The sequence below is a fragment of the Cetorhinus maximus genome, unplaced genomic scaffold (assembly GCF_964194155.1).
Source record: "Cetorhinus maximus unplaced genomic scaffold, sCetMax3.hap1.1 HAP1_SCAFFOLD_755, whole genome shotgun sequence".
NCBI classification, from domain to species: Eukaryota; Metazoa; Chordata; class Chondrichthyes; order Lamniformes; family Cetorhinidae; genus Cetorhinus; species Cetorhinus maximus.
The window spans coordinates 41,095-61,641 of NW_027596697.1; positions in this window are offsets into that span (position 1 = coordinate 41,095).

Below are 20,547 nucleotides of genomic sequence, written 5' to 3' on the forward strand. Positions count from 1 at the left end.
CATTCCAAGGTCCAGGACGTCACACCGAGGGATGCACAAGAGCTTGGGGCAGCCGCCACAAAGGACCAGTGGGGAGAGATCGCTGCCTGAGGCCCTCCCGCCACAGAATAGCAAGTAGGTGCTGACTGTTTAAAACCCCCTCAGGGTGAATGGACCGGAGAATGTTTGACGTACATTGTAAATAGAGCCTCAGTGTAGTGACACATCTCAGAGTGCCACCTACTGTACTGAAGGAAAATGAGGATTTTCACACCTTTTGTAAGGCCACGTTTGAACCGTTCTGTCATGTACTTTTTTTTAAAAAAAACTAATTTTATGAATGAATTTTTATCTTTTGACAAAAGTGATCCCTGTCACTTTAACAGAAATCTGTGATGGTGTCACTGTCCCTTTAAAGGATTCACGGACCATGGCACTGCACCTTGAACAGGGATCTCTCTTTGACACTGCCCCTTTAACTAGGGCCCATGACAGTGTTGCTGTCCCAATAATGGGGAGTTAATCGTGACACTGCCCCCTTAATCAGGGTTTCAGTATTGTCACTTTAATAAGTATCTGTGATGGTGGTGCTTGCCCCTTAACAAGAGTTTGTGATCGTGATGCTGTCCCTTTAAAAGGAATCAGTACTAATGGCACTGCCCCTTAAACAGCAAAATATAATAACAGTCCCTTTAATAGAGAATCTGTAATAATGACACTGGCCCTTTAACAGAGAATGTGTAATAATGACACAGTCCCTTTAACAAGAATGTGTATCAATGACACTGGCCCTTTAACAGTGACTGTGTAATAACGACACAGTCCCTTTAACAAGAATGTGTAATAATGACACTGGCCCTTAAGCAAGTATTGTAATAATAACAGAGTCCTTTTTAAAAGGATGTGTAATAAGCTGCAGTCCCTTTAAAAAGTTTGGGTAATAAGGACGCAGCCCCTTTACCAGGAGTGTGTAATAACGACACAGTCCCTTTAACAAGAATGTGTAACAGTGACACTGGCCCTTTAACACAGAGGTGTAATAATGACACTGGCCCTTTAACAAGGAGGTGTAATAATGACACTGTCCCTTTAACAAAAATGTGTAATAATGACACTGTCACTTTAACAAGAATGTGTAATAATGACACTGTCCCTTTAATAAGAAAATGTAATAATGACACTGGCCCTTTAACAAAAATGTGTAATAATGACACTGTCACTTTAACAAGAATGTGTAATAATGACACTGTCCCTTTAATAAGAAAATGTAATAATGACACTGGCCCTTTAACAAATATGTGTAATAATGACATTGTCCCTTTAACAAAATGTGTAATAATGACACTGTCCCTTTAATAAGAATGTGTAATAATGACACTGGTCCTTTAACAAGGAGGTGTAATAATGACACTGGCCCTTTAACAAGGAGGTGTAATAATGACACTGTCCCTTTAACAAGAACACGTAATAATGACACTGTCCCTTTAACAAGAATGTGTAATAATGACATTGTCCCTTTAACAAAAATGTGTAATAATGACACTGGCCCTTTAACAAAAATAGATAATAATGACACTGGCCCTTTAACAAAAAAATGTATAAAAATGACACTGTCCCTTTAACAAGAATGTGTAATAATGACACTGTCCCTTTAAAAAATGTGTAATAATGATACTGCCTCTTTAACAGGTGTTGTGAAAGTGGCATTTCCCCTTTAAGAGTGGTCTGTACACTGATGTTTGCTCCTTGAATGTCTAATGGGTGTCACGCTGTCAGGGTGATGCCGAGTGAACTCTACTCTGCATCTAACCCAGGTAGCACTGAGCTCACTCCTGAAGCTGCAGGGATCACTTTCGGCTGAGGTGTGGTTCTGTAACCGCTCCCCTCAGCCTTTTGCGTTTCCCAGTTTCAGAGACTCTGTTTATTCTTGTTGACAAGGTGTAGTCTGCCCTCGGGTGTGGCGTGTTCCGGTGACACATAGTACAGATCACGGGTGATGTCCTTGGGGATGTAAGTCGCTCAGAGAGTCAATAGATGAGCTCCAGGCTGACATTTGAGAGAATTCCAGAACCATCCGCACCCTCTCTGAGCATTGTTCCACGCACAGTTGTCAGATTCTGCAGCCGTGCTTTCAGAGGGTCAGTCTGTGGGGACGTCCAGCCCCAACTCACAATAGCAAAGCTCAGGGTTACACAAATCTCAGCTTCCAGTGTCAGATTGTTCCAAGCACCTCTCACTTTCTCATCTAGATAGCTCTCTTTTCAATTGGCGTCCCATTGTAGCTCTGTCTCTCATTGAAGACCATACCTCTGTCTACTAACTCTCCCCCTGAAGATCATCCCTCTAATCCTTTAATCATCTAGACCCCTAACTCTCCCATCAAAGACCATCTCTCTAATCCCCTAACTCCCCCATCAAAGACCATCCCTCTAATCCCCTAACTCTCCCATTGAAGACCATCCCTCTCACCCCCTAACTCCCCCATCAAATACCATCCCTCTAATCCCCTAACTCCCCCATTGAAGACCATCCCTCTAATCCCCTAACTCTCCCATCGAAGACCATCCTTCTAATCCCCTAACTCCCCCATCGAAGACCATCCCTCTAATACCCTAACTCCTCCATCGAAGACCATCCCTCTAACCCCCTAATTCCCCCATTGAAGACCATCCTTCTAATCCCCTAACTCCCCCATTGAAGACCATCCCTCTAATCTCCTAACTCTCCCATCGAAGACCATCCCTCTAACCCCCTAACTGCCCCATTGAAGACCATCCTTCTAATCCCCTAACTCCCCCATTGAAGACCATCCCTCTAATCCCCGAACTCCCCCATCGAAGACCATCCCTCTAATCCCCTAACTCCCTTATCAAAGACCATCCCTCTAATCCACTAACTCTCCCATTGAAGACCATCCCTCTCACCTTCTAACTCCCCCATCGAATACCATCCCTCTAATCCCCTAACTCCCCCATCAAAGACCATCCCTCTAATCTCCTAACTCCCCCATTGAAGACCAACGCTCTGGCCTCTCCATCTCTTGCCTTGATTTGGGGTACCATGAGCTGTTGCCATATTTGCCTATTGCGCTGATTGGGGGGTATTGTGTAAGGTTGGTTTGGGTAACTGGGCAAGATCCTGTCAGAGGGAGTACAATGTGACAAACTGTGAAGCTTTTCACTTTGGAAGGAAGAATACAAAATGCAGAAGATTTTTTGATGAATGCTGCAAGACTGGGAAGGGTTTGAATTCAGAGGGAGCTGGGTGTCCTGGTAGTTGAATCACTGAAAGTTAACACTCAGGGACAGCAAGCACTTAGAGTGGTAAATGGTTTGTTATCTTTTGCTACGAGGGGTTTGGTCTACAAGATGTCTTACTCCAGGGCAGAGGTGAGATTCCATCGGGAGTACTGACATCACCCCCGCTAGAGGGATTGTAACGAAGGTTTACTGGACTGCATCCTGGGGTGAGGGGAGTGTCCTATGAGGACAGATTGACTACAATCATAGAATGTTTGCAGTGCAGGAGACCATTCCTCCCATCGTTTCTGTGTTATCTCTCTGCTGCAGCAGTTCAACGAGTCACACTCTCCCGCCTTTTCCCCATGTTCTGCAACTGTTTTTGTTTCAGATAATGATCCAATTCCCTTCCCAAAGCCTCGATTGACCCTATCTCCCCCACACTCTCAGACAGTGCATTCCAGATCCTAACCACTCGATTGACCCTGTCTCCACCACACTCTCAGACAGTGCATTCCAGATCCTAACCACTCGATTGACCCTGTCTCCCCCACACTCTCAGACAGTGCATTCCAGATCCTAACCACTCGATTGACCCTGTCTCCACCACACTTTCAGACAGTGCGTTCCAGATCCTAACCACTCGATTGACCCTGTCTCCCCCACACTCTCAGACAGTGCGTTCCAGATCCTAACCACTCGATTGACCCTCTCTCCACCACACTCTCAGACAGTGCGTTCCAGATCCTAACCACTCGATTGACCTTGTCTCCACCACACTCTCAGACAGTGCGTTCCAGATCTTAACCACTCGATTGACCCTGTCTCCACCACACTCTCAGACAGTGTGTTCCAGATCTTAACCACTCGATTGACCCTGTCTCCCCCACACTCTCAGACAGCGCGTTCCAGATCCTAACCACTCGGTGTGTGAAAAAGTTTCTCCTCATACCGCCATTGCTCCTTTCACCAATCACCTTAAATCTGTGTCCCTCTGGTTCTCGCTCCTTCCACCAATGGGAACAGTTTCTCCTGATCGACTCTGTCCAGACCCCTCACGATTTTGAACACCTCGATCAAATCTCCTCTCAACCTTCTCTTCTCCAAGGAGAACATTCCCAGCTTCTCTAATCTCTCCACATCACTGAAGTTCCTCATCCCTGGAACCATTCTCGTGAATCTTTTCCGCACTCTCTCTAAAGCCTTCACATCCTTCCTGAAGCACGGTGCCCAGAACTGGACACAATACTCCAGTTGAGGCTGAGCCAGTGTTTTATACACGTTTAACATCACCTCCCTGCTCTTGTACTCTATGCCCCTATTAATAAAGTCCAGGATGCTGTCTGCTTTATTACCCGCTCTCTCAACCTGTCCTACCACCTTCAATGATTTTGGTACCTATACCCCCAGGTCCCTCTGTTCCTGCATCCCCCTTCATGTCGATGATTTATTTTATATTGTCTCTCCTCGTTCTTCCTACAAAAATTACACTACACTTCCCGCTTCCCTGCATTCAACTTCATCTGCCACTTGTCCGCCCACTAACCTGTGTCCCTTCTTGAGCTGAACACCCTACTCCTCATGGCTCACATTGCTTCTGAACCACTGAGCTTAAAAGGACTGCCCTCCACCCCCTCTTTTGAACAAGGGTGTAAGGTTTGCAATTCTCCCGTGCTCTGGCACACAGCCTGATGCTCAGGAGAATGGGGAAATTATAGCCAATTCCCCCGCAGTTTCCACTCTCACTCCTCGCAGTTGCATCTCGCCTGGTCACGATGACCCCACAACATTAAGTACCTTAACAGCCAGACTTTCTAATACCTCCTCCTTATCAATTTTTAGCACCTGCTGTGTTTCACTCCTGCCTCTTTCATGATGACATCTTCTTCCACGGTAAGGACCGATGCAAAGGGGGGTCATCGAGAACATCAGCCATGCCCTCTGCCCCCTTGTGTAAAGCTCCTTACTGCTTCCTAATGCTTTCCCCCCCGCTGCTCCTTTTACTGTTTTGATGATTATAGACGACTTTCCGATTCCCTTTTTAGTTAGCTGCCGGGCTCTGCTCATACCCTCTCTTTGCCTCTCTTATTAACTGTTCCGCTTTCCCTCTGAATGCGATATCCCTCTGGGGTTTAGAGGAATGAGAGGTGATTGCATCGAAATGCGCCAAATCGTTGAGGGCTTGACAGGGTGGACACCGAGAGGCTGTTTCCCCCTCTCTGGGGATATCTATGAACACAAGGAGGATCGGGGGTGCGGGGGCACAGTCTCAGGATAAAGGGGTCGGCCGTTTTGGACTGAGAGGAGGAGAAACGTCTTCACTCAGAGGCTTGTGAATCTTTGGAATTCTCCACCCCGGAGAGCCGTGGATGTTCAGACGAGGAGTAGACTCAAGGCTGAAATCGAGAGATTTTTGAACACCGAGGGAATTGAGGGACACGAAGAGAGGGCGGGAAAGCAGGATTGGGATAGAGATCAGTGTGATCGTATTGAATGGTGGAGCAGGTTCGATGGACTGAATGGCCGACTCCAGTTCCTATTTCTTATGATCTTATACCAGGATAATGTCAAATTACCCTGATATGGGGAGGGGGTATTACAAACTCGTTTGCACATAACGCAGTTGATGAAACCTGGAAGCAATGGGACATCTGGAAGATGCTCTTTATTCAGTCAGTCCCTGAGAGAATGAATCGCCAACCCTTACGTACAATGCATCACATTCTGGGGTTCGAATCAGTTCGACGTATTACACTTATTAACTCGAGCTCAGACGATCCCTGCAGGGTCAGTCACCCAGTTCGCTATGGAGTCTCTCAGATTTGTTCCTGAATACTCAGAGACCAGAAAGTTGACAAGGTTTTCACAAATGCCTCAGCGTTCCTGCTCTGTGTGTGTGTGTTTCTGTTCGCCCCCCCGCCTCGATGCATCGGGTGTGCAATGTATCCGGCTGAATCAGCACTAGGCCTGAGATCGAGCCTGGGCCTTTCCTGCCGGGTGGGTGTGCGTCCGCGGGGTGCTGGGTGCTGTGCACGGTGGGGGGTGCGGCACCGGGGACTAGGCCGGGAGCCTGGGCCTTTCGGGAGACGTGTCCGAGTCCACACATCTGGGAGGGCAGGGGGGGTGGAATTCAGTCAGGCCTCCCTCACTCCCTTCACCGAGGCCTAGCGCTGTGAGGAGTCCCTGTCTCCGCATGCGAACGGAGAGTGGAGACCGGGTGGTGGGCCCCACCCCCGCCCAGCCCTCTCCTCATGCGTAAAATTCCAGCGAGGGCTGCAGGAGCCCCTTTTAAGCAAGCGTCAACGGGCAGGGGCCAGGGCTGGTCACTACGACACCAGGCAGCTCCTCTCCGACTTCCTCTTAACCCTCGTCCTACTGCAGCCTCTGATGGCGGCCAGGGCTGCCACCTGGAACGTCTCCGCCACCTTCTCCTCTAGGTTGGCGGAACATTCTAGAAAGCCCGCTGCACATATCTGGTGAGCCATGATCAGTCCCTGGAACGAAGAGGTGGGGGAGTATCATCATTTACGTGACACATCGCTCGGCGCTCCGAATTCCCCACGATCAAACTGGGCAAGAGCCCTGGCTGATTTCCCCACACCAAACCACCCCTCTCTCTAACCCAGGGATCACTGGACAGTGATCAGGAGCAGGAACCCTGGCTGATTTCCTCTCTCTCTCTCTCTCTCTCTCTCTAACCCAGGGATCACTGGACAGTGGTCAGGAGCAGGAACCCTGGCTGATTTCCCCTCTCTCTCTAACCCAGGGATCACTGGACAGTGGTCAGGAGCAGGAACCCTGGCTGATTTCCCCTCTCTCTCTCTAACCCAGGGATCACTGGACAGTGGTCAGGAGCAGGAGCCCTGGCTGATTTCCCCTCTCTCTCTCTAACCCAGGGATCACTGGACAGTGATCAGGAGCAGGAACCCTGGCTGATTTCCCCTCTCTCTCTCTCTAACCCAGGGATCACTGGACAGTGATTGGGAGCAGGAACCCTGGCTGATTTCCCCTCTCTCTCTCTCTAACCCAGGGATCACTGGACAGTGATCAGGAGCAGGAACCCTGGCTGATTTCCCCTCTCTCTCTCTAACCCAGGGATCACTGGACAGTGATCAGGAGCAGGAACCCTGGCTGATTTCCCCTCTCTCTCTTTAACTCGGACCCGGGGTCCTCTGGAGTCACTGGGACGGAGGGTCTCCTGTCACCGATTGAGGGTTGGGTTTGGATGGAGGTTCCCGGGTAGGAGGGGAGAGTGTGATGAGACTGTCCCTCGGAGGTGCTCTAACCTGTTTGGAGGTGATGACCTGCTGTCCGGCTTTGCTCAGTTGGCGCTGACAGATCTTGTCCACCCACAGGTCCTTCTTACAGGCCACCAGGAAGATGGGGATCCCAGGACAAAGCTGATGAACCTCAGGCAGCCACTGGGTTTAGAGGAGGAGACCACAGAGAGAAACTTTACAAACGTGCGGCAAGAGCGGGAGGCCATTCAGCCCCACTTGACCGTGCGACTCTCCCATTTCAACAAGGCTGTTTACACCTTGTAATTTTGCGCCACCACAGCGCTCCCTCAGTACTGACCCTCCGACAGTGCTGCACTCCCTCAGTACTGACCCTCTGACAGTGCTGCACTCCCTCAGTACTGACCCTCCGACAGTGCAGCACTCCCTCAGTACTGACCCTCCGACAGTGCGGCTCTCCCTCAGTACCGACCCTCCGACAGTGCAGCACTCCCTCAGTACTGACCCGCCGACAGTGCAGCACTCCCTCAGTGCTGATCCTCCGACAGTGCGGCACTCCCTCAGTACCGACCCTCCGACAGTGCGGCTCTCCCTCAGTACTGACCCTCCGACAGTGCGGCACTCCCTCAGTACTGACCCGCCGACAGTGCAGCACTCCCTCAGTACTGACCCTCCGACAGTGCAGCACTCCCTCAGTACTGACCCTCCGACAGTGCGGCACTCCCTCAGTACTGACCCTCCGACAGTGCGGCACTCCCTCAGTACTGACCCTCCGACAGTGCGGCACTCCCTCAGTACTGACCCTCCGACAGTGCGGCACTCCCTCAGTACTGACCCTCCGACAGTGCGGCACTCCCTCAGTACTGACCCTCCGACAGTGCGGCACTCCCTCAGTACTGACCCTCCGACAGTGCGGCACTCCCTCAGTACTGACCCTCCGACAGTGCAGCGCAGCCTCAGTACTGACCCTCCAACAGTGCAGCACTCCCTCAGTACTGACCCTCCGACAGTGCAGCACTCCCCGATCCAGTATTCTCAGAAACCGTTGAGGACAAGGATGTGTTTATTTTGAATGGATTGGAATGTGTCAGTAAAAAACCTCCATGGAATGCGCCACCAGCGATCACTTCCTCATTCTGTTCTCGCTTAAGCTGATCAGTAACAGGAACCTCAGAATGAAATGTCCCCACCTCGGGTTGTGTCTGGGGGAGGGGTGCTGGATAGGAGCTGGGAAACCAGGCCAGGAAAACCTTTCACCAGGATGTTGCCTGGGATGAAACATTGAAGTTATGAAGAGAGGGTTGGATAGACTTGGGTTGTTTTCGTTGGAGCAGAGAAGACTGAGGGGCGACCTGATCGAGGTGTACAAGATTATGAGGGGCATGGACAGGGTGGATAGGGAGCAGCTGTTCCCCTTTAGTTGAAGGGTCAGTCACGAGGGGACACAAGTTCAAGGTGAGGAGGCAGGAGGTTTAGGGGGGAAGTGAGGAAAAACTTTTTTTACCCAGAGGGTGGTGATGGTCTGGAATGCGCTGCCTGGGAGGGTGGTGGAGGCAGGTTAGCCTCACATCCTTTAAAAAGTACCTGGATGAGCACTTGGCACGTCATAACATTCAAGGCTATGGGGCCAAGCGCTGGTCAATGGGGTTAGGTAGGCAGGTCAGGTGTTTCTCACGTGTCGGTGCAGACTCGATGGGCCGAAGGGCCTCTTCACTGCACTGTGTGATTAGGTGAATATCTCTCTGCTGCATTCGCCAGGGAAATGGTTTGACCAATCAGAGCCAACTTGCCAACCAATCAGCGCACCATTTCTCCAGCAGGACAAATTGTTGTTCACTTTGAAATTTGGCATTCTTGTCTCTATCCTCACGCGTGCAAGACACAAAAAGCTTTCAGCAATTCTTAAGGAGATATTATGGCAGGCGGCCAAGCGATGGGACAGACAGGTGGTGTCTGGGGGTCCCTTCAAGGGGGTGAGAAAGAGGGAATGGTGCAATGGTTTAAAGAGGGAATGGCAGAGTTTCGGGGCCTTGGCATCTGAAGTCACGGCCACCAATGGCGGAGCGATGGAGAGTGGGGGATGGTCAAGAGGCCTGAGTTAGAGGAGCGCAGAGATCTTGGAGTGTAGCACCGTCTGGATGAGTTTAAAGCAATAGGGAGCATTTGTTGGGGACGGTGCAGAGGGAGCTTTACTCTGTATCTAACCCTGTGCTGTACCTGTCCTGGGAGTGTTTGATGGGGACAGTGTAGAGGGAGCTTTACTCTGTATCTAACCCCGTGCTGTACCTGTCCTGGGAGTGTTTGATGGGGACGGTGTAGAGGGAGCTTTACTCTGTATCTAACCCCGTGCTGTACCTGTCCTGGGAGTGTTTGATGGGGACAGTGTAGAGGGAGCTTTACTCTGTATCTAACCCCGTGCTGTACCTGCCCTGGGAGTGTTTGATGGGGACAGTGTAGAGGGAGCTTTACTCTGTATCTAACCCCGTGCTGTACCTGTCCTGGGAGTGTTTGATGGGGACAGTGTAGAGGGAGCTTTACTCTGTATCTAACCCCGTGCTGTACCTGTCCTGGGAGTGTTTGATGGGGACGGTGTAGAGGGAGCTTTACTCTGTATCTAACCCCGTGCTGCACCTGTCCTGGGAGTGTTTGACCGTTGATATAACCTGTGGGATTTTCACACACAATCAAGGTTTGTGTTTGACAGGGGTGTTTTTTTGTTGAGGTTGTTTATCAGAGGCACAATTCCCTGCCGAGAGGCACCATCTATTCCCGGCCCTCCGCTGCGACTTGTTGTACTGCATTCTGCAGAACCCGGTGATCTATTCCTTCCTGTTTAACACGTGAGAGTTTCTGTCATAGCCTCTCACGGGATAGGAGGAGGCCATTCAGCCCTTTCAGCCCCATACTGGCTCTCTGAAAGATCTATCCAATTAATCCCACACTCCCCCCTCTGCTCTCTCCCCCTCCCCTCCCCCCTGTATCCCTGTAAACTTTTCCCCTTCAAGTATTTCTCCAACTGCCCCTTTCGAGGGTCCCTATTGAATCTGCTCCCACCGCCCTTCCAGACAGCGTCTTCCAGATCACAACAACTCGCTGTGTGGGAAATAAACAATTCTCCTCATCTCCCCCTCTGCTCCTTTTCCCGATTCCCTTCAACCCGCGTCCCTCTGCTTCCCGACCCTCCTGTCACTGGAAACACTTTCTCCTCATTCACTCGATCGGAAACCCCCTCGGGATTTCGAACGCCTCGATTCAATCTCCCCCTTAACCTTCTCTGCTCCAAGGAAAACAATCCCAGCTCCTCCCGGCCTCTCCACATGAACTGTCATTCCTGATTCCTGGAACCATTCTGGTAAATCTCCTTCGCACCTTCTCCAAGGCCTTGACATCTTTCCTGCATCGAGACCTTTTCATCCATCTGGTGTCCATTCAACATTCTGCATTTCCTTAGCACCTTAAGCACAGAACAATTCCCCAAATGGCTTCACAGGAGTTTACAACATACAGAACTTTGACCCTGTGACTAGGGACATGTGACTAAAAGCTCAGTCAAGGAGGGAGGTTTTTAGGAGATGAGAGCGAGAGCAAGAGAGACAGCGAGAGAAAGAGACAGACAGCGAGAGAGAGAGACAGAGAGAGAGAGACAGCGAGAGAGAGAGAGAGAGAGAGAGACAGACAGCGAGAGAGAGAGAGCCAGCGAGAGAGAGAGAGAGAGAGCCAGCGAGAGAGAGAGAGAGAGACAGAGAGAGAGAGAGAGACAAAGAGACAGAGAGAGAGAGACAAAGAGACAGAGAGAGAGAGACAGAGAGAGAGAGACAAAGAGACAGAGAGAGAGAGACAGAGAGAGAGAGACAGAGAGAGAGAGACAGAGAGAGAGAGACAGAGAGAGAGAGACAAAGAGACAGAGAGAGAGAGACAGAGAGAGAGAGACAGAGAGAGAGAGACAGAGAGAGAGAGACAGAGAGAGAGAGACAGAGAGAGACAGAGAGAGAGAGAGACAGAGAGAGAGAGAGACAGTTAGAGACAGAGAGAGAGATACAGAGAGAGAGACAGAGAGGTTTAGGGAAGGATTTAGCTGAAGGCATGGCTGCCAATGGTGGAACGATGGATGGAGTGCGATAGGGGTCTAGTCACTCTCGCACACACACACACCCTCTCCGAATGTTACAGTGCAGGAGGCCACTCGGCCCATCATGTCTATACTGGCTCTCCAAACGATAGAAGCATAGGAGCAGGAGTAGGCCATTCGGCCCCTCGAGCCTGCTCCACCATTCAACATGGTCACAGCTGATCCTCTCTCAGCGCCGTGCTCCCGCTCTCTCTCCATACCCCTGGACGCCTTTAGAGTCTAGAAATCTGTCTATTTCCTTCTTTAATATATTCAGTGTCTCGGCCTCCACAGCCTCTGTGGTGGAGAATTCCACAGGTTCACCACCCTCTGAGTGAAGAGGTTTCTCCTCATCTCAGTCCTAAATGGTCTACCCAGTATCCTCAGATTGTGACCCCTGGTTCTAGACCCCACCCACCCCACCCCAGCCAGAGGAAACCTCATCCCTGCGTCCGGTCTGTCCATCCCTGCGTCCAGTCTGTCCATCCCTGCGTCCAGTCTGTCCATCCCTGCGTCCGGTCTGTCCATCCCTGTCAGAATTTTATAGGTTTCAATGAGATTCCCTCTAATTCTTCTAAACCCCAGTGAATACAGGGCCTAGTCAGCCCCGTCTCTCCTCACACGACAATCCTGCCGTCCCAGGAATCAGTCTGGTGAACCTTCGCTGCACGCCCTCTATGGCAAGTACATCCTTTCTTAGGTAAGGAGACCAAAACTGCACACACTACTCCAGGTGTGGTCTCACCAAGGCCCTGTACAGCTGCAGTAAGACATCCTTGCTCCTGTACTCAAGTCCTCTCGCAATGAAGGCCAACATACCATTTACCTCCTTAACTGTTTGCTGCACCTGCATTGCTTGCTTTCAGTGACTGGTGTACAAGGACACCCAGGTCCCTTTGAACATCCACATTTCCCAATCTATCACTATTTAAATAATACTCTGCCATTCTGTTTTTCCTACCAAAGTGGATAACTTCACACTTATCCACGTTATACTGCATCTGCCATGTATTTGCCCACTCACTCAACCTGTGTAAATCACCTTGAAGCCTCTTAACACCCTCCTCATCGCTCACGTTCCTACCAAGTTTCGTGTCCTCAGCAAACTTGGAAATGTTACATTTGGTTCCCTCATCCAGATCGTTGATATATATTGTGAATAGCTGGGGGGCCCCAAGCACTGATCCCTGCGGTACCCCACTAGTCACCGCCTGCCACTCCGAAAAAGACCCATTTATTCCTACTCTCTGTTTCCTGTCTGCTAACCAATTCTCAATCCATGATCACTGTAGCATCCCTGTTATATGCATCTCTAATTTCCTGTTTAATGCCGTTCCCTACCTTATCACTACTGTTTAGAGGCCTATGGACAACTCCCGCTAATGTTTTCCACCCTTGTTGCTTCTTAGCTCCACCCAGACTGACTCTACATCTAGATTTTCTGAGCCAATATCCCCCTCTCACTGTCGCATCCTTAACTAACAACGCTGTCCCACCTCTTTTTTGCTTTTCAGCTCTCCATCTGAAATACCAAGCACCCTTGGATACTCAGCCACCCTTCAGCCATGTCTCCGTCACTGTAATCATATCGCACCCGCTTACATCTATTTGTTCTGTTAATTCGCCTGCTTTATTGGGAATGCTCTGTGCGTTCAGATGCAGACTTGTCTTTTTGCACATCATTTCTTGTACTATGGCCCCTATTTTCTGCAAGTCTTGCTTCCTCTGCCCTCCGCTTTTGCTTTTTCATTTTCTGGCCTCTCATTCCTATCCCTGTTTCCCTCTCTTGTGTCCCTCTGCTCAGGTCCCCATTGCTCTGCCACTCTAGTTTAAACCCTCCCCCCCAACCCCACACAGTCCTAGCGAATACCCCCCTGCGAGGATATTGGTCCCGGTCCTGCTGGGGTGCAGCCCGTCCAGCTTGTACAGCTCCCACCTTCCCCAGAATCAGTGCCAATGCCTCAGGAATCTAAATCCCTCCCTCCTACACCAGCTCTCCAGCCAGGCATTCATCTGGCCTATTCCCCTAGTCCTGATCTCGCTCGCACATGGCACTGGGAGTAATCCTGAGATTAGTACCTTTGAGGTCCTGCTTTTTAATTTATTTCCGAAGTCCCTATACTCTGCTTCCACCTCTTTTTTTACCTGTGCCGTTGGCACCGGTATGGACCACGACCCTTTGGCTGTCCACCCTCTCCCTTCAGAATGTGTCTGCAGCTGCTTAGTGACAGCCTTGACCCTGGCGCCAGGGAGGGCCACGCACCAGCCTGGTGTCATGTCTGCAGCCGCAGAAACGTCTACCTGTTCCCCTTACGATAGAATCCCCTAGCGCTGCTACTCTCCCACTCCTTTCCCCCCCCCCGCCCCACTCACTGTGCAGCTGAGCCACTCGTAGCGCCACGGGCTTGTCTCTTGCTGCGTTCTCCTGAGAAACCGTCTCCCCTCACAGCCGTGTCCAAAACGGGAAAATCTGTTAGAGAGGGAGATGGACCCAGGAGACTCCTGCGCTACTCGCCTAATGCTTTTACTCTGGCGGTCACCCATTCCTTTTCTGCCTGTGACCACCTCAAGGTACATGCTATCCATGAAGATCTCAGCCCCGTGGATGCTCCCCAGTGACTCCAGCCCCTGCCCTAGATCCGGAAGGTGTATTTCGAGTAGCTGCAGCTGGAGACACTTCCTGCGCACACAGTCGCCCTGGACACTGGGAGTGCCCCCTGACTTCCCACATCGCACAGGAGGAGCATTCCACTTGGCCAAGCTGCCCTGCCATGACTTACCCTTTACTTATACTTCCTCTAGTTTAGAGGACATTAAGGACAGAAGAAATACTTACCCAGGTCCTAGTTACCAAGGCCGTCGCTGTTCTTACTGAGGAAAGGGAGAAAACGAAAGGATCACCTCCTTCCCTCTTCACCGAACTCCCTCTCTCACCAAACTCCAACTGAAGCACTCAAATGCAGCCCAAGACAGCACTCTAGTGCAGTCAAGGCAGCACCGTGGATGGCTTGCTTTTATGCTTCCTCAATCTAGCTTCTAAAAACCTGTTTCAGCCAGTTAACCAATGAATTAGCTGCAAGCAGAGCATGAATAAGGCCTGCTTTAAAATTGGACTAAAACTCACCTTCTCCCAAACCAAAGAACAACTTTTAGTTAATTGCTTAATTAAAGAAAGACTAGCCTGTAGATAGAAATTAACCCTTAAATTAAATTAACCCTTAAAACTCCCTCACTCACCAAACTCAAACTGAAGCACTCAAATGCAGCCCAAAGCAGCACTCCAGTGCAGGCAAAAAGGCAGCATTGCTCAACTAATCATCTGATGCCCTCTTGAATGCCTCGATTGACCCTGTCTCCACCACACTCACAGACAGTGCGTTCCAGATCCTAACCACTTGATTGACCCTGTCTCCCCCACACTCTCAGACAGTGCGTTCCAGATCCTAACCACTCGATTGACCCTGTCTCCCCCACACTCTCAGACAGTGCGTTCCAGGTTCCAGATCCTAACCACTCGATTGACCCTGTCTCCACCACACTCTCAGACAGTGCGTTCCAGATCCTAACCACTCGATTGACCCTGTCTCCACCATATTCTCAGACAGTGCATCCCAGATCCTAGGCACTTCATTGACCCTGTCTCCACCACACTCTCAGACAGTGCGTTCCAGCTCCTAACCACTTGATTGACCCTGTCTCCACCACACTCTCAGACAGTGCGTTCCAGATCCTAACCACTCGATTGACCCTGTCTCCTCCACACTCTCAGACAGTGCATCCCAGATCCTAGGCACTTGATTGACCCTGTCTCCACCACACTCTCAGACAGTGCGTTCCAGATCCTAACCACTCGATTGACCCTGTCTCCACCACACTCTCAGACAGTGCGTTCCAGATCCTAACCACTCGATTGACCCTGTCTCCACCACACTCTCAGACAGTGCGTTCCAGATCGTAACCACTCGATTGACCCTGTCTTCAACACACTCAAGACAGCGCGTTCCAGATCCTAACCACTCGTTTGACCCTGTCTCCCCGACACTCTCAGACAGTGCGTTCCAGATCCTAACCACTCGATTGACCCTGTCTCCCCCACACTCTCAGACAGTGCGTTCCAGATCCTAACCACTCGATTGACCCTGTCTCCCCCACACTCAGACAGTACGTTCCAGATCCTAACCACTCGATTGACCCTGTCTCCACCACACTCTCAGACAGTGCGTTCCAGATCCTAACCACTCGATTGACCCTGTCTCCCCGACACTCTCAGACAGTGCGTTCCAGATCCTAACCACTCGATTGACCCTGTCTCCCCCACACTCTCAGACAGCGCGTTCCAGATTCCTAACCACTCGATTGACCCTGTCTTCCCCACACTCTCAGACAGTGCATTCCAGATCCTAACCACTCGATTGACCCTGTCTCCCCCACACTCTCAGACAGTGCATTCCAGATCCTAACCACTCGATTGACCCTGTCTCCACCACACTCTCAGACAGTGCGTTCCAGATCCTAACCACTCGATTGACCCTGTCTCCCCGACACTCTCAGACAGTGCGTTCCAGATCCTAACCACTCGATTGTCCCTGTCTCCCCCACACTCTCAGACAGTGCGTTCCAGATCCTAACCACTCGATTGACCCTGTCTCCCCCACATTCTCAGACAGTGCGTTCCAGATCCTAACCACTCGATTGACCCTGTCTCCCCCACACTCTCAGACAGTGCGTTCCAGATCCTAACCACTCGATTGACCCTGTCTCCCCCACTCTCAGACAGTGCGTTCCAGATCCTAACCACTCGATTGACCCTGTCTCCACCACACTCTCAGACAGTGCGTTCCAGATCCTAACCACTCGATTGACCCTGTCTCCACCACACTCTCAGACAGTGCGTTCCAGATCCTAACCACTCGATTGACCCTGTCTCCACCACACTCTCAGACAGTGCGTTCCAGGTCCTAACCACTCGTTCTCACATCACATTTGCTTCTTTTACAAATCATTTTAAATCTGTGCCCCCTCATTCTTGATCCTTTTACGAGTGGGAACAGCTTCTCCCTATCCACTCTGTCCAGCCCTCTCGTGATTTTGAACATCTCCATCAAATCCCCTCTGAACCTCATCCTCTCCAAGGAGACCAGTCCCAACCTCTCCAACATATCTTCAAAGCTGAAGTTTTTCATCCCTGGAACCATTCTTGTAAACCTCTTCTGCACTCTCTCCAATGTGTTCACATCCTTCCTATAATGTGGCGCCCAGAACTATACACAATACTCCAGCTGAGGTCTAACGAGTGTCTTATATAAATTCAGCATAACCTCCCTGCTCTTGTAATCTATGCCCCTATTAATAAAGCTCAGGAGACTATTTGCTTTATTAACTGCTCTCTCCACCTGTCCTGCCACCTTCCATGATCTATTCACATCTACACCAGGTCTTTCTGCTCCTGCACCCCCTTCAAAATCCCACCCCTTATTTTATATTGTCTGTCCATGTTCCTCCTACCAAAATGCATCACCTCACACTTCTCCACATTGAACTTCATCTGCCACCTCTCTGCCCACTCCACCAACTTGTCTATGTCCTCTTGAAGTTCCACACCAGCCTCCTCACAGTTCACAACACTCCCAAGCTTTGTATCATTCACAAACTTTGAAATTGTCCCCTGCACACCAAGATCTAGATCATTTATATATATCAGGAAAAGCAAGGGTCCCAATACTGACCCTGGGGAACTCCACTACAAACCTTCCTCCAGCCTGAAATATATCCATTGACCATTGCTCTCTGCTTCCCATTTTTCAGCCAATTTTGTATCCACGTTGCTACTGTCCCTTTTATTCCATGAGCAATAACTTTTCTCACAAGTCTGTTGTGTGGCACTATATCGAATGCCTTTCGAAAGTCCATGTACACCACATCAACAGCATTACCCTCATCAACCCTCTCTGGTACCTCTTCAAAAAACTCCAGCAAGTTAGTTAAACAAGATTTCCCCTTTAGAAATCCATGCTGGCCCTTCCTAATCAACCCACATTTTTCCGTGTGACTACTAATTCTATCCCGAATAATTGTTTCTAGAAGCTTCCCCAGCACTGAAGTTGAACCGACTGGCCTGTGCTTATCCTTACAACCTTTTTTGGAACAAGGGCGTAATGTTTGCATTTCTCCAGTCCTCTGGCACCTCCCCTGAGTCTAGGGAAAACTAAAAGATTACAGCCAGCGCCCCTGCGATTTCCACTCTCACTTCCTTCAATACCCTTGGATACATTTCATCCGGTCCCGGTTTCTTGTCAAATTTAAGTACCGACAGTCTATTCAACACTTCCTCCCCATTATCAGTTTTGAACCCTTCTAGTGACAGAGTTTCCTCGTCTGTCACCATGGCCTGGGTAGCATCTACCTCCTTGGTAAAGATGGATGCAAAGTATTCATTTAACACCTCAGCCATGGCCCCTTCATTCACGTGTAAATTCCCTTCTAGGTCCCTAATTGGCCCTACTCCTCCTTTTACCACCCTTTTACTCTATAGAAGACTTTGGGATTCCCCTTTATGTTGGCTGCCAGTCTTTTCTCATAATCCCTCTTCGCTTCTCTAATATGCTCCTTCACCTCCCCTCTGAACCTTCTGTATTCCTCTTGGTTCTCAATTGTATTTTCTACATGTCATAAGTACACTTCTTCTTCTTTATCTTAATTTCAATCTCCTTTTTCATCCAGGGAGCTCTGGATTTGTTTGCCCTACCTTTCCCTTTCGATGGAATATACCTTGACTGTGCCCGAACCAACTCTGTTTTGAAGGTAACCCATTGCTCAGCTACATTTTTTCCTGCCAATCCTTCATTCCAGTCTATCCAGCCCAGCTCTGCTCTTGCCCCATTGAAGCCTGCTCTTGTCCAGTTAATTATTTTTACTATGGATTGTCTATCATCCTTTTCTACCACCATCCTAAAATGTACAATGATCACTGTCTCCTAAATGCTCCCCCACTGACACTTGATCTATTTGGACCACCTCATTTCCAAGAACCAGGTCCAACAATACATCTTTTCTCGTTAGATTGGACACATGCTGCTGTAGAAAATTCTCCTGAACACAATCTAGGAACTTGTGACCCTCTCCACCCTTTACACTACCACTGTCCCAGTCCACATTCGGATAATTAATGCCCCCCATTATAACTACTCTATAATGCCTGCATCTCTCTGTAATTTACTTGCAGATTTGTTCTTCTATGTCCTTGTCACTATTTGGCGGTCTATAGATTACACCGAACAATGTAATCGTGGCCTTTTTGTTCCTTAGCTCTAGCCAGATAGATTCTGTCCTTGAACCCTCTGGGACATCCTCTTTCTCCAGCACTGCAATGCTCTCCTTAACCAATACCGCCACCCCTCCTCCCTTCCTTTCCTATCTCTTCTGAACACCTTGTACCCAGGAATATTTAACACCCAGTCCTGCCCTTCCTTGAACCAGGTCTCTGTTATGGCCACAACATCATATTTCCATATGGCAATATGCACCTGTAACTCTCCAATCTTATTTAATGTACTCCGTGCATTCACTACATGCACAGTAACCCTGATTTAGATTTTGTTACTTTCTCCCTCACCCCGACTTCACCTATTGACCTACTATTCTCTATACTAGTGCCACCTGTCTCTCCCAGTATTTTGTGCATCCTGGTATTCCTCTCTAATATTATCTCTTGGTTCCCACACCCCTGCTGAGTTAGTTTAAAGCCCGCCCCCCAACAACACTAGTAAAATGACCCGCGAGGAACTCAGTCCCAGCTCTGTTCAGGTGCAACCCGTCCGGCTTGTACAGGTGCCATCTCCCCAAGAGCCAGTCCCAGTGTCCCAGGAATCTAAAGCCCTCCCCCCTGCACCATCTTTCCAGCCACGCATTCATCTGCCTTATCCTCCTATTCCTGTACTCACTGGCACGTGGTACAGGGAGTAATCCGGAGATTACTACATTAGAGGTCCTGTTTGCTAATTTTCTACCTAGCTCCCTAAATTCTGACTGCAGGACCACATCCCCCTTTCCTACCTAAGTCATTGGCACCAATGTGGACCGCCAATGTTTGCCCTCCCCCTTTAGAATGCCCTGCAGCCGCTCTGTGACATCCTTGACCCTGGCAACGTAATATATCCCATCACTATAGCTCTTCCTTTCTTCTTCCTCCCCTCTTGTACAGCCGCTCATGGTGCCACAAACTTGGCTCTGACCACACCCCTCTGAGGAACCAACGCCCTCACCAGCTTCCAAAACGGAAAACCGATATATGAGCGGGACCCCAGGGGACTCCTGCAACCACCTGCCCACTTCTCTTTGACTGCCTGGCGGTCACCCAGTCCCTCTCTGTCTCCAGGCCCTTCAGCTGTGGTGCGACCACCTCCCTCAACGTCGCTCTCAGCCTCGTGGAGGCGACTCCAACCGCCGCTCGAGCTCCGAAACCCAGAGCTCAAGTTTCTGCAGCTGACAGCACTTCCTGCACATGTGGGGCGTCTCAGACACCGGTAGCATCCGTGGCTTCCCACATATTACAGGACGCACATTCCACTCAACCAAGCTGCCTAGCCACGTCTTAACTTTATTTTACTTTGGTTTATTTATAATTGATTTATTATACTGGCCCTGTCTTTCCCTGATTCCTGGTCTATCTCACTCAAGTCCAAGTATAACTGCTTCTTTAAAAATGATGCGCTTTTCTAATTTGCAACCATTTAAAGACGGTCCCTAACAGCAGTTTCTTACCAGCCAATGAACTTACGGTTTTCCCGCGAGGTCACGGTTAGAGTTTTTTTCCTCACTCTTCTTTCAAACTCGGCACGGGCCAGTTCCTGACTCTCCGACTCCCAAGGTAAAGGGTAGGCTTCAAGTCCCGGTCCCGATTTATGATCTCCCACTCCGGGCTGCTCCCTCACGACTCCCGCGTATGCACGCATGATCTCGCTGGCGCGCCGTCACGTTGGCCGAG